Source organism: Solanum stenotomum, chromosome 5 (genome assembly GCF_019186545.1).
Source record: "Solanum stenotomum isolate F172 chromosome 5, ASM1918654v1, whole genome shotgun sequence".
Lineage (NCBI taxonomy): Eukaryota > Viridiplantae > Streptophyta > Magnoliopsida > Solanales > Solanaceae > Solanum > Solanum stenotomum.
In genome coordinates this window covers 28,458,081-28,471,649 of record NC_064286.1, presented here as the reverse complement: position 1 = coordinate 28,471,649, position 13,569 = coordinate 28,458,081, and positions in this window count along the sequence as shown.

The window sequence follows — 13,569 nt, the reverse complement described above, 5'->3', positions numbered from 1 at the left end:
TTATCTATTTTTCTCTTCAATTATTCATGTTCAGATATCTCTACAACTATTTAGTTGTTAGTACAACTGTTTAGTTGTTTGACGATTGCTTCAGTTGTTTGTGCAACTGTTTAGTCATTTGTACAGCTCCTTAAGTTGTTCCGTGCAATTGTTTAGTTGTTTGTTCAACTCCTTCAGTTGTTCTGTGCAACTGTTTAGTCGTTTGTAAAACTCTATCAGTTGTTTTGTGCAACTATTAGTTGTCTGTACAACTGCTTCAGTTGTTCCTACAACTGCCTTAGTTGTTATTAAATTACTTAGTTTATATTTACTAATTCGATCTTCGATTATTTTTAAACGATTTAGTTTATACTTAATAATTCACAAAATAACTAAATCGATCTTCGATTATTTTTAAACGATTTAGTTTATACTTAATAATTCACAAAATAACTAGATCGATCTTCAGTTATTACTAAAAGACAGTTTATACTTAAAAGTTTCCAAAATGGCTTAATGGATCTTCAACTATTATTAAAAGACTAAGTTTATATTTAATAATTCACAAAATGACTAGGTCGATCTTCAGTTACTATTAAACGACTTAGTTTATACTTAGAAGTTTACGAAACGACTAAATGGATCTTCAACTATTATTAAACGACTAAGTTTATACTTAATAATTCACAAAATGACTAGTTCGATCTTCAGTTATTATTAAATGACTTAGTTTATACTTAAAAGTTTACAAAATCACTAAATGAATCTTCAACTATTATTAAACGACTTAATTTATACTTCATAATTCACAAAATGACTAGATTGATCTTTAGTTATTATTAAATGACTTAGTTTATACTTAAAAGTTTATAAAACGACTAAATGGATCTTCAGTTATTATTAAACGGCTTAGTTTATACTTAATCATTCACAAAATGACTAGATCAATCTTCAATTAGTATTAAACGACTTAGTTTATACTTCAAAGTTTACAAATCAACTAAATGGATCTTCAACTATTATTAAACGACTTAGTTTATACTTAATAATTTACAAAATGACTAAATCGATCTTCGGTTATTATTAAACGACTTAATTTATACTTAATAATTCACAAAATGTCTAGATCGATCTTTAATTACTATTAAACGACTTAGTTTATACTTAATAATTTACAAAATGGCTAGATCGATCATCAATTATTATTAAATGACGTAGTTTATACTTAATAATTTACAAAATTACTAGATCGATCTTCAATTATTAATAAGACAACTATGCAAATTTTTAGACAACTCTCCAATATCATTGTACAACTCTTCAATATCGTTGGACAACTAATGCAGTTATTTGAAGGACTTAACCCTGCAACTGTTACAGTTGTCCAACAACATTAAAAGTTGTTGATAAAAAAATTAGAAGCTTTTGATATAAAAATTAGAAATTGTTGAGATACAACTATATAAGTTGTTTGAACTAATAATTGTACCATTAAGAACGTGTTATAAATACGACAAAAAGTCATGAAACTACACCATTACATGTTTATGCAACTCCATTTGATCTGGTAGGACATGTGGTTTTTTTGTGGCCAAATCTTTTACATAAAGAACATTTGTTTCTCTTCCTTGAAACGACTTCTCCTATAGTAGGTACCTGTTTCATCTGCTTTCTTCCCGGTTTAGTTTTCTTTTCAGGTGGAGGTATTACTCTCCCTAAAATTTCCGGAGAAATATTTCAAAATACTTCAGCTAGCACCGGATAAATTGAATCTGCATATGCAAGTATATACGACTCTACCTTACAATATGGAGAGGGAAAATTGTAAATTATTTTGTCATATTCATCTCCAAACTTATGCCTGAGCGCTGCCATAGCATGTTGACAAGGTATTTTGTCCAAATCAAACTCTCGACACGAACACATTTTGCTTTGAAGATGGACTATTGTGATTCCATTGTCCGCGGTGACGCTGAAGGTATCTTCATCAATTTGATGAACCAATAACTTATTTTCCAGATTCTTGTTAGCCATTATTTTTATTTCAGCTGAAGGGACAAAAGTGATTTTTAACTTGGCATATGCCATTCGTCTCTCATAAAATTTTTCGGACAATCTTTTACTTATATCATTAAACAGGGCAGTAATGGGAAATTCTCTTGACAGACTCCGCAATATTTGAAGTCAATACATCATACCTGAAATATAAAAATTAAAAGATATCAAGAAACTAAAATACAAAGTATTGTTGATTTTAAATAACGATTGCGAATTTAGCTAACAAGAACTACTGCCGTTGCTGAAAGAACTACTACAGTTGCTGAAACAACTGTGAAATTTATTTCAACAACTATAAAATTATCCCAACAACTATAATAATTGTTTCAACAACTATAATAATTGTTGGGGACCTGCAATATTTATGTTTGAACTAGTAAGAAAATTTACATGTTTCCTCGAAAATATGCTCTACTCCATTTGTGAAATCCAACATTTTCAAGATAATCCGTGACTTCCGCATTGATAATTATGATTTGTTCAAAATGATCATGGAACACATCTCTCCGATATGCTTTTATTGCATGATCATAATGTCTATGAAAATCTCCACAATGAAATTTTTTTACGAGTATTCTCACCCAGATGCCTCGTGCAACATCCGTGGTGCGCTTCAGAGTAAAACTTTGATAACGCCTTTCCTATGCTTGGATGTCTATCGAAAATTATGATCAACTCTGAAGTATCAGGGACTATTTCTAACAGTTTCTCAAAAAAATACTCATATGCAGCATCACACTCCTTATCTACTACACAAAATGCAACATGAAAGATATGATTTTATGTATCATGTGCGATAGCAGACAACAAAACTCCATCGTAACGACCTCTTAAAATGTACCATCAACAGCTAAGACTTTTCTCATATGCACAAACCTTCTAATCCAAGCTCCATACGATATAAAAAAATATTTGAGCCTTCCCTTGTCATCAAGCTTGAGCGATGTATTGCTTTCTTCATTTATAGTCATAAGCATATGACGATAACCTTCTAAAATTGCATATCCATGCTCCGGTGTCCCTCTTATCATAGCTTTTGCAATTTCACTGCCTTTTAAACACTTCTAGTAGCTAATCTTGCAGCCCAAATCTTCTTGAACAATAATTTGTATATTTTTTGTGGAGGGACCTTTTTCATTCAAGAATAGGTAGCATGTATTCTGGGATGACCTTTGTTAAGCATGTGGATGATGACTTGTAACATGTTGTGCTCCACATGAGTGAATGTTGCGGTTCAAATCTGTTACAACTTTGAAGTTTTGTTGCTCGCAACCACCAATCACAATTTTTATCTACACATCTAGCACAATACACATCTTTAGAACTCTTCACTGATTTGAGTCTTTGATCTTTCTTCACAGAAGCAAGCTTCAACAATTTAGTTAATTCTCGCATGTTCTTGAAAATTTTACCTTTATAAAAACTTTTGCCGTCATCATCCATGTGGCTGCCTTGTGTTGGTATAAAATGTTGAGAAGCCACTACAAAAAAAAATTGTGTTTACCGATGGGCAAAATCTCTCGCTAATCTATGATATTCTATCACTAAACATGATTAGTGACAGATTGTTGACTATTGCTATTACGCTCGTTAATAATCACTTAGTGATGAAAAAATGAGTTTCGTTGCAAGTTTAACAACGTCTTAGTGCCAAAAGATTTTCGTCGTCACTTGTTAGCGACTGATTCATTTGTCATTATATTTGTATAGTTTCGTTGCTAATTTCATAATTCATTTGGTCATCCTGGATATATTTGCGACAAAATATTGGTCGCTAGTCCGTCATAACATAGTCTATCGCTAGTCCGTCACCAATATTCTTTTCATAGCAACAATAAAATAGTCGCTAAATTTGTTGCTAAAATTTTTTCTTCTAAAACTATTTGATTTATTTATTTTAAATATGCACTGCTGACATGAATTCAATATAAATTACTAAATACTCCATACAAACCAACATTAATATAAAATAATACTCATAGACGTTTCAAAATATATGAAAAGCGAAATTCAAACCCGCATTTTTGGTTCAAAGTATCCAAAGCAATCTATAAACTGTTCTTAAATGAACCTTTAGGTTCATCAAAAATTGTTACTACACAATTTGTAGTTTTCAAAAAAACATGACAATATCAAAAATTAAAATTGAGGGAGACTAAGGGATATCATCACTTGAAATTGAGGGATCAACCTCATCCACATTAGTAGTAGCAAGAGGCACTGCGGGAGTAATACTTGCTTGCACCATCTCAACAAGAATAGGAAGAAGATGATTAGTAAGTGCAGACATCATTTGCTTTACAAACTCATATATATTTGTTGTCGATGTTGCTTGGGAAAATGAAGGTGGTAATGATGATGAGACACAAGAATTCTGCTTGTAGTAGTTTTTTGCTTCAGATCCAAGACCAGGTACTCTTCTTTCCTTGTCTCCCCCCGCAGCTTGGTAATATGCTTCACATTGATCAATATCAATTTGAGACACTTTTTTCTCCCTTAATATTTCTTCATATTTTTCCTATAGAAACAAAATAATTTTTTAAGGCAAAGGACATACAACTCCATGTATAAATTCTAGCATGATATTTACCCTGTGCTTTTCAATCCACAACTGCCATAGACAATTGAATTGACAATGTAAAAATCTGAACCAAATTTTCCAAGAAATTTCAGCAACCACTCTTATATTAGGATTATCTTAAGTATCCATAGAAGTAAAGCTACTCTTACAAGATAACTCAAATAGTAGAACATCTTATATTATTGTTTATGGGTGTGAAATCATCAAGTTTCACATTTTCAGAATTTAAAAGCACTTGAAATTCCTAGACCATTCCACTGTTGAGATGTAACTGGACATTGTTGAGCACAATTCTTAGCATAAATGTCAAAATTGTCACATTTACCCACTAAAGGATCACGTGAAACGAGCTACTCTAACAACTTAAACTATACATAACACTGATAAAAGGACTCCACCAGCATACTATTCTAACCAGAAATCGCACATGCACTGCCTTTTACACATTCCTTAAGTACACAACTTCTCAAGAAAAAATAATGTAAGAAAAAGCCTCAAAACAGCTTCAGGTACACACTAGAATCGCACCTAAACAACAATAAAATTGCACAAGAAAAGCCTCAAAACAGCACCCGGATTACATCCTTACTATGGTATATGTTCCTCTACTCATAGATGTATTTATATGTTCTTCAAAAAAGCACCAGACTTACACCAAAACAGCAGCAATAATAGATTCCTAGACTATTTTTTGTTGTGCAAAAGCTAGCAGATATATGTACTAAGAGAGTAATGTTCATAACTTAAATTATGAGACCATAAACATGATCTTTAGTCAACTTCAATCATTTATATGAAACCATTTCAAGTAATTTGGTGTGAATAATGCAATTCACAACAAACTAATGGTTAAGAAATCATGGTATACAAAATAATGCATCTGATAAAATATCATAAATAAGAATAGCAAATGACTAAATGATACCTTTCTGATTGTGTTAATTTTCATGTTCAGTGTGTCATAGGATCATGGCAAGCTATGGCAATGCAAGATGAAGAAGAGGCAAAAGTAAAATATGCTGGGATAAATATGCAGCTCAACACAGTAAGTTTCTTGATCTTATTGGACTCAACATAAGATGTGACTTCAGTGGCATATTGGACTAGAATTACACTAAAATAGAAGCAACAAATACGCTCTAAAACACGACTAGAAAAGCACCAAAACAACTGAACTAGAGTCACATTAAAACAACACTAGAATCGTACTAAAACAACATTAAAATTGCAGCGGAAAAGCATCAAAACAACACCTGCATTATACCAAAACAGCAGCAACAAATACGCTCTAAAACATGACTAGAATTGCACCAAAAACAATTACACTACTGTCACACTAAAACAACATTAGAATCGTACTAAAACAACACTGAAATTGCAGCAGAAAAGCATCAAAACAACACATGCATTACACCAAAATAGCAGCAACAAATACATTCTAAAACACGACTAGAAAAGCCCCAAAAACAACTGCACTAGAGAATTCTCAAACTATCAAGGTATGTATATATATCAAGGTATGTATATATTAACCCCTGACTTTGCTTTTGTTCCATATTAGTGTAACGATTCAGCTTCTCTTATAATTGTATAAGTATATACTATTTACTACTTTATCAGTTTCTAATATCTACCATCACCTCCAATTAATAAAGAATTTAGTCTAACTATGGGACCTATCAAATCAGTCCATCTACCCTTATATGGTAAGAGAAAGGTGAATAAAATTTGAAAAAAATATGTTTATAGCCAACTAAAGATTGAAGAGCAGGTACTATTATTCCAGATTGGTGTATTTCAGTTAAAATACCTGAAGTAGCAAAGCCTTGGGTCAAAATAGGAGCAGTGAAATAGAACATGAGAGAATTATCAAACTATCAAGGTATGTATATATATGCCCCTGACTTCGCTTTTACTCCTTATTAGTCTAACGATTCATATTCTCTAATAATTGTATAAGTATATACTATTTACTACATAATCAGTTTCTAATATCTACCACTACCTCCAATTAATAAAGAATTTAGTCTAACTATGAGACATATCAGATCAGTCCCTCTACCCTTATATGGTAAGAGAAAGGATAAAGTCTAAAAAAATATGTCTAAATCCAACTAACAGATAACATGTGAAGATCAAGGCTTACTTCGAGCGAATATCAACCAGATCCTGATGATAAGATTGTAGTAATAGTTGACTGCAACATTTGAACATTATATTACCTTAGCTACTAACAAGAACAAGGAACAACAACAATAGAAAAAATAACCACCAAACACTTAATATTAATGAGTAGTTGTCAGGATGCATTTAACTTATCAGTAATCCCTTTGTAAGGATCACTATCTAACTGCCTGAATCCCGTATTTCAACTTATATTTTTGAAGCTTCATATAATCTATCATGAGTTTGCATAATTGCATTAAAGACTTCAGTGACTAGCGAAGATCTTGGGCAATTAGTTGTTGATAGTCTTTCCCACATATCTCTAAATGATAGAACATAGCAACTCATTATAATTAGATAGAGAGGCTGCTTTCTTTTACTCTCAGCTCGAGAACATTTCAAGTGAGAAAAATAAAAAGAATCTCTTCAGAATATCACTCACAAAGCAAATAGAAGTTCTATATCATAGAATTCCAAAAAGCCTAAAATTGAATCAAAATCAACCTTAAAAGTATTCTTCTAAGCAATATTACACCAACAATATTTATTACCACAAATAATGAACCAAACAAACATATAAACAGAAAATCAAATCACCACTTTTTCAAGGGGTAAAAGCTATTGTAGGGGCAGGGGAGGGAGAGAAAAAAAGAGACACCTTTTAACGGAGAGATTGAGTCACAAGTTGGATGCACAAATAATGAAAGTTAGACAAGACTCCTCCTAAGTCATCAATAAATGGAAGAATGTGAGACTAATTAGCACAAAAGTTAATCTCATTACTAGATCTCAAGACTATTCACATAACCATTAGTTATCTAAATCAGTAAGAAGATCAACAAGGAAATGAAAGGAAAAAAAAATGCATAGATGATTTTTATCTGTTGAATGTACAATACAAAGTAAGACGGTTATTACATGGTAGGAAAAATTCAATTCTAAAGTTGAGCCAGCCTTTTGTAGGTCACTCAAATATTAGACAACTACATCTACTTATTTCCACAATCATGTTTGTATTTGGAAGTACAACAAACATAATCTGTGCCAAATGAAAAACAAAACAAGTGGGACTATCTACATGCCATTGTACAACAATCACGGATGAGTGAAAGGGCTCTAAAATATATTTTCTAAACTAAAAGTGACTTTTACAAGATAGGTATGGTACAGAGAGACCTAATATATGTCCCAGAAAAATGCATTTTCAGACTGATATAGTACAGCCTAATTCCCTAGCAGCAGTATCAAGAAATTGAGCAGACATTCCATTTTCAAGCCGATTATTAGCTTCACACATCAAACACTTCCCAATATCCGCTTTCCAGTCAATGATGCTTATGCTAAGGTACTGATAAGCAGGGTTGTGGATGCCATTTACATCTTCTACTTCTTTCACACTTGGTTTTAATGAACGAACATACATAATGTCACGAAGAACCGATTTACTGAGAGCACAGACATGTGCACTTGGATGAGAAACACAACGAACTATGGCAGGCACGCAAAAAAACTCCTATTTTCAGTAAATCAGCAATATGCATCCAAATCAGAACCCTAACCCCTTTTTTCCTAAAAATCTAATATCTAAAAACTCCTATTTTCAGTAAATCAGCAATATGCATCAAAATTAGAACCCTAATCCCTTTTTTCCTGAAAACCTAAGTTCTAAAAACCCCTATTCTCAGTGCATCCAATCTTCTGAAACTCCTATTTTAAGAAAACCCCAACCCCTAATTTTAGTACACCCAAACTTCTAAATCCTAATTTCAAAAAACCCCAACCTCACTTCGAGCTTAATGAAGTGAAAGAGTTGAGAGTTAAAAACTCACAAACCATTTCAAATACTACGCAAAAATTGTTGAATAGTTGATTTTGTTCTTGTTCTATGCAATAAAATAACGTTCCTCAAAGAAAAATAGAATACCAAACAAAAAAAATTGATTTCGTAACTAATTCATCAAACTAAGAGTACTTACTTCTTAGAAAATATTGACGATTTCTTCAAAAATTTGAAGGTTGAGCTGCTGAAGATAAAGAGAAAAAATGAGTTCAATATAAATCCCAATCTATAGATAGAAAGAGGTGAATATGAATGAGCATGGAAGAAGAAGAAGAGGGCTTACTTGATCCTTTATCGCAGATGCAAGAAGAAGAAGAGAGCTCAGTTCTTAGATGAGAGATCCATTGAAGAAAAAGAGAGCTTAGTTCTAGAGACCAAAAATGATACAAATGAATTTAAGCTCTAGAATAAATGGCACATAAAAATACATTAGCAACGGATTATAATACGAGAGGGAGTTGCTTGGATAGTAAGCACTCCTTACTTCCAATCTGAAGGTTGCGAGTTCGAGTCACCAAGGGAGCAAAAGGGGTGGGGAGCTCCTAGGGAGGGTAAAAAAAAAAGAGCAACGGATTATAAAATTCATCGCTACCAAATAAATATATTTATCCAGAATAAATTTTAATGATGGATTATTCTGTCACTATATAGTATAAAAATTATAAAAAAATATTTAAAAGTTTAGCGACATCATTTTCGTCACTAATTATGTTGTGAAATATTAATTGAATTTGTGACACCTATTTTGTTGCTAAATTCGTAGGAAAATTAGAGCGCCAAAATTTCGCTCTAATATTTAGCGACGTAATAAATATTCCGTCACCAATACGTCGCTATGTCATAACTCAAAAAATGGTTTGTTATTCTTGCAATGAAACTGTTGTTCCGTTTCAAATCTGCCTCTATATAGTGACGAAATTTGATTTGTTGCTAAAATCCATCGCTAAACGCTATTTTTTAGTAGTGAGCGTCCTCGTTTATAGGAATATCAATAGTGACATGATCTTCTTCATCATTTGCAACTGAATTTGTTGTCTCTGCCATCTTTTCAACCACTGATATTCTTAAAATGGGCCTACTTCGATCATCCAAAAAAAATCGTAAATCACGATCATTCCTTATCCTAGAAGGAGCTCCTTTTTTGCTTTTCAATGAAGCCAAGCATGTAAGTAATAGAGAGATCATCTTTACCACAATTTAACACAAACCTAGAAATAATGATCTCAACCAAGTCATTATACATAACATTCTCACTTATGTTTATTGGTACGATTTCTCGACCCTTTGATCGCCAAGTATAACGAGTAGGATTCTCTACCCATTCACCATGTAAATCCACTGCTATTATTATTTGATCTTCCATAGATGGACACAATATCTAAAGACATCACAAAATATTTCAACTAGTGAGATATTTATCAAACAACTTTGAAATCACTAAAGAATATTTACTACTTGTTTTTATACCTATTTCGTTGTTTCACAACTATCAACAATAGTAAGAAAATTTTAGTAGCTTTAGAATTTTTTATAATTCTTCGATTGACCAACAACAAAACACAGTTGTTGAACAACTACACTAGTTGTTGGGACAACTTCTACTATCGCCGAACAACTAAAGACAGTTGTTGGACATCAACAAAGACATATTTAACTGTTTTAATAAACAACTTCGACAGTCGGCCGGACAACTACGAAAGTTGTTGACTGAAACAATCACTTTGGGTTCATTAAACATAGCTTTAGAATAGACACAAAGTGATTTTCATACTTATTAATAATGCTCTTCTTAGTTTATTCAAAGCTCAAACAAAACAAATGCATTACAAAAAAACTCGGGGCTCAAAAAACTCAAACATATATATATTTTGACATTCTTTTTTCATAATTTTTTCTTGATAGATCTTCTCAATAAAAGCACATATTTTTGCAGATAAAGGAAGAAGAAGAAGATGAAAGGATTGAAAAATGTACCTGTCGTTGAAGAGGATAGTTGAGAAGACGATGGGGCTATTGAAAAAGCATCTTTTAACCTAATTAATATTATTTATTCATTTGTCACTTTTACCCAATATTTAAGACTTGAAGGACTCCAACTTAATTGAGTAACTTATTTGTCCCTAGACATGAATGAACCCGAACAGACGTACCCGCCGCTTCTGCTTTCTACTGGCCGAAATAGAGGCAAAAGACCTATTCGAGGTTAGGGTCGAGATTCACATGTCCGAATATGTTCTCGCAGGGTCGGAAGGAGCGCACACCAAGTTAGATAAAGCAAATGGGGGTCCTGTCAAGTCGGTCCTCTTTCAGAAGCTTGTTACTTTTAAGCTGTCTTTTCACCTGAGGCTTTCGCGAACAATCAGCAAGTGAAGGACCGATCCTTTTGCGCAATACTGTTGCGAGACTGGTACTTGGTGGCTAACGAGCAACATATAGACTAAGGTTGCCCATCACCCCCTCGGTAAGTAGGTCTATTACCAGCCGGCTCCGGCCCTCTGGAGCTAGAGTTGGGCTGCTTGACGCTCTTCTCCTTTCGAGTGAATTGAATTACTTTGGCTCATCCAAAAAAAAATTTGTAAAAAAGAAAGTAAAAAAGAAGTGAGGAACCTTGGAAATAAAATGTTTGTTCCAATAACGGGAAAGTTTATACCTCTGATCTTTTGAAAGTTGTCATCCTGGATTTTATTTCCATATGCCGAGGAAAGTACCTCACCCCCACCTTTTTACGCCTTCGCCCACCTATTCAACGGGGCTATTACAGAAGCTGAATTTTTTGATTAATTTGAGAAAGTCTTTCAGTGGTAGATCTGGGGCACAGTTGAATGTAGATATCATGAACGCGAGGTGCAGTAAAACGTAGTTAGCAAAGGTCAGTCGGTTTAGCACTTCCTCGCGTAAAGGACTACTTTTGCAACGGCCCTCAGACGACCTATCTAAGAATAGATGGGGATCCTCAGTAGTGGTGACCCTTTCACTCTTTCACGGACTGTTGGATTTCTTTTCCGGGAAGCAAGAGGTATCAACTCAAAGCAAATATCAGATTTGGAATCGGAGGTATTTCACCGATCTCAGAATACCACCTAAATAACTACGACCAGTGACTAATTGCTTGCTCGAGTTGAAGGGAGTCGAACCAATCTATCGTTCAAGGTAACAGGGTATAAAGAAAATTGGCATGGGGTTCCGTACCTTATACGTGAGCCGAGGAGCCGAGTGATGTGCCAGTGCTACTAATTGAGTGCCAGCACCTAGCTGTGCTGTCAGTAAGAAGGTAGCCGGCGTCTTTCGAAGGCTTACGAAATGAAGCCCGACTTCCGGAATAGAGGCCAAAAGCTAATTGGAGTCCTTCGCCTATCGTATGTATCGGCTTGGCTTCGTCCCGAACTAATGAGGCTTTCTGGCGGACTCATGCGTGTAGGATTTCGCTAAGCGTATATAATAAAATAGAGTGCAAAGGTCCACCCCGAAACCAAGGGGGTACTAACTAACATGTTGCTACCAAGACGATTTCTTTATGCCCATCAAAAGACCTCGAGATGCTAATCCACGAAAATGGATATGAGAAATTTGGTCTCGTCTGATGCATGGCCGATGAGGGAGGCTCTAGAAGGAGAAGAAGCGAATAGAGTCTCCGAGGGTTAGGGGATAGGTTTGGTCGAGAATTTCATTACCTAAGTACGCCACTATAGCCACTAAAAGGGTCATATCTTGTTGAAGAGGAAGTGAAAGGAGCCTTTGTCTTCGAGCTTTCATTCTTCAATCCACTGATTCCTTCCTTCATATTCCCGGGGGTTCTTTACCCTCACAGTACTACTTCGCTATCGGCAAGGGCGTAGCAGCTGCTAAAAAGCCGTTGCGCCTTAGCGCATCCCCTTTCTTGCTCGTTAGCGTTGTTTGTTGATTTTTGAAAGAAGGGGCGGAGCTTGAAGAAGCGAAGCGAGCCTAGAGTAGTAGCCTCTTATGCCGTGAATCAAGAAATTCGGGTGATATACATACGAAGGCTAATGAGGGACAAGCGGTGGAAGAGGAAAGTTTCGTCATGGATATAGGTTTCCTAATCCTAAGGGAACAAATGATCTAAAATTACGGCGAGTTCAGCCACCACCTCCGAGTCTGGTCCCTGCTCGAGCATAGTCAACCAGCTTCGTGACTTTGCCTTCTACCAGGACCAGAATGATTATCCCTGCCTGATGGGTCTACATCCATCCCTGAATGTCGTCGGGTACTGTTAACTTCCCCGTCATTCTTGTAGTCGATGATTCGATTTTCACATATTATTTAAAATCTTTGTGTGCGCTTTTTGCCTGGCATCTTTGCGTAAAGAACCTAAATCATCGAAAGGAGACAGGCAGAAGGTATAGGACAAGCAGTTTCTTGAAGAGCGAATTCGATCCTATAGTCGTCTTCTTTGTTCGAAAAATGCATGGTGGAAAGGCCTTCCGACTTAGTTAGAAATACCAACTCTAAATAGCTTTAGTATTTCTTGAGTTGAAAAGGTATTTCTAGATTCTAGAGCGTGAAGTGGTAGAAGCGGTCATGTCTACTACTTCTCACATTTGCCTTCCTGCTTAAGGCACTAGTTCGGATGGAAACCCTGATCAGGCGCAGAGGTGCAAAGCAATTGAGATGCATATAGAATAGATGGTAGGGTTCCAAACCTCTCCTAGCACCGAAAGAGAAGGCCTTGTTCTGCAGGGTATGACCCTGGATAGTGGAAAAATATAATAGGATGCTCTCCTCGCTCCGCCCTTCCTATTGGGATAGCAGCTTCGGGCTTTGCCTGCCCTTTCTAAAAAAAAATCTCGGCCCGGGAAAGCTATCTGTATTATGTAGAATAGCCCGTACCTTGAGTGTGGAGCCCTTGCTCTATCCCCCCTTTGATTTTGGTCGATCTCTCTTGAACTGCACGCGTTCAATATGCATCATCAACTGGAGAAGAAAGATA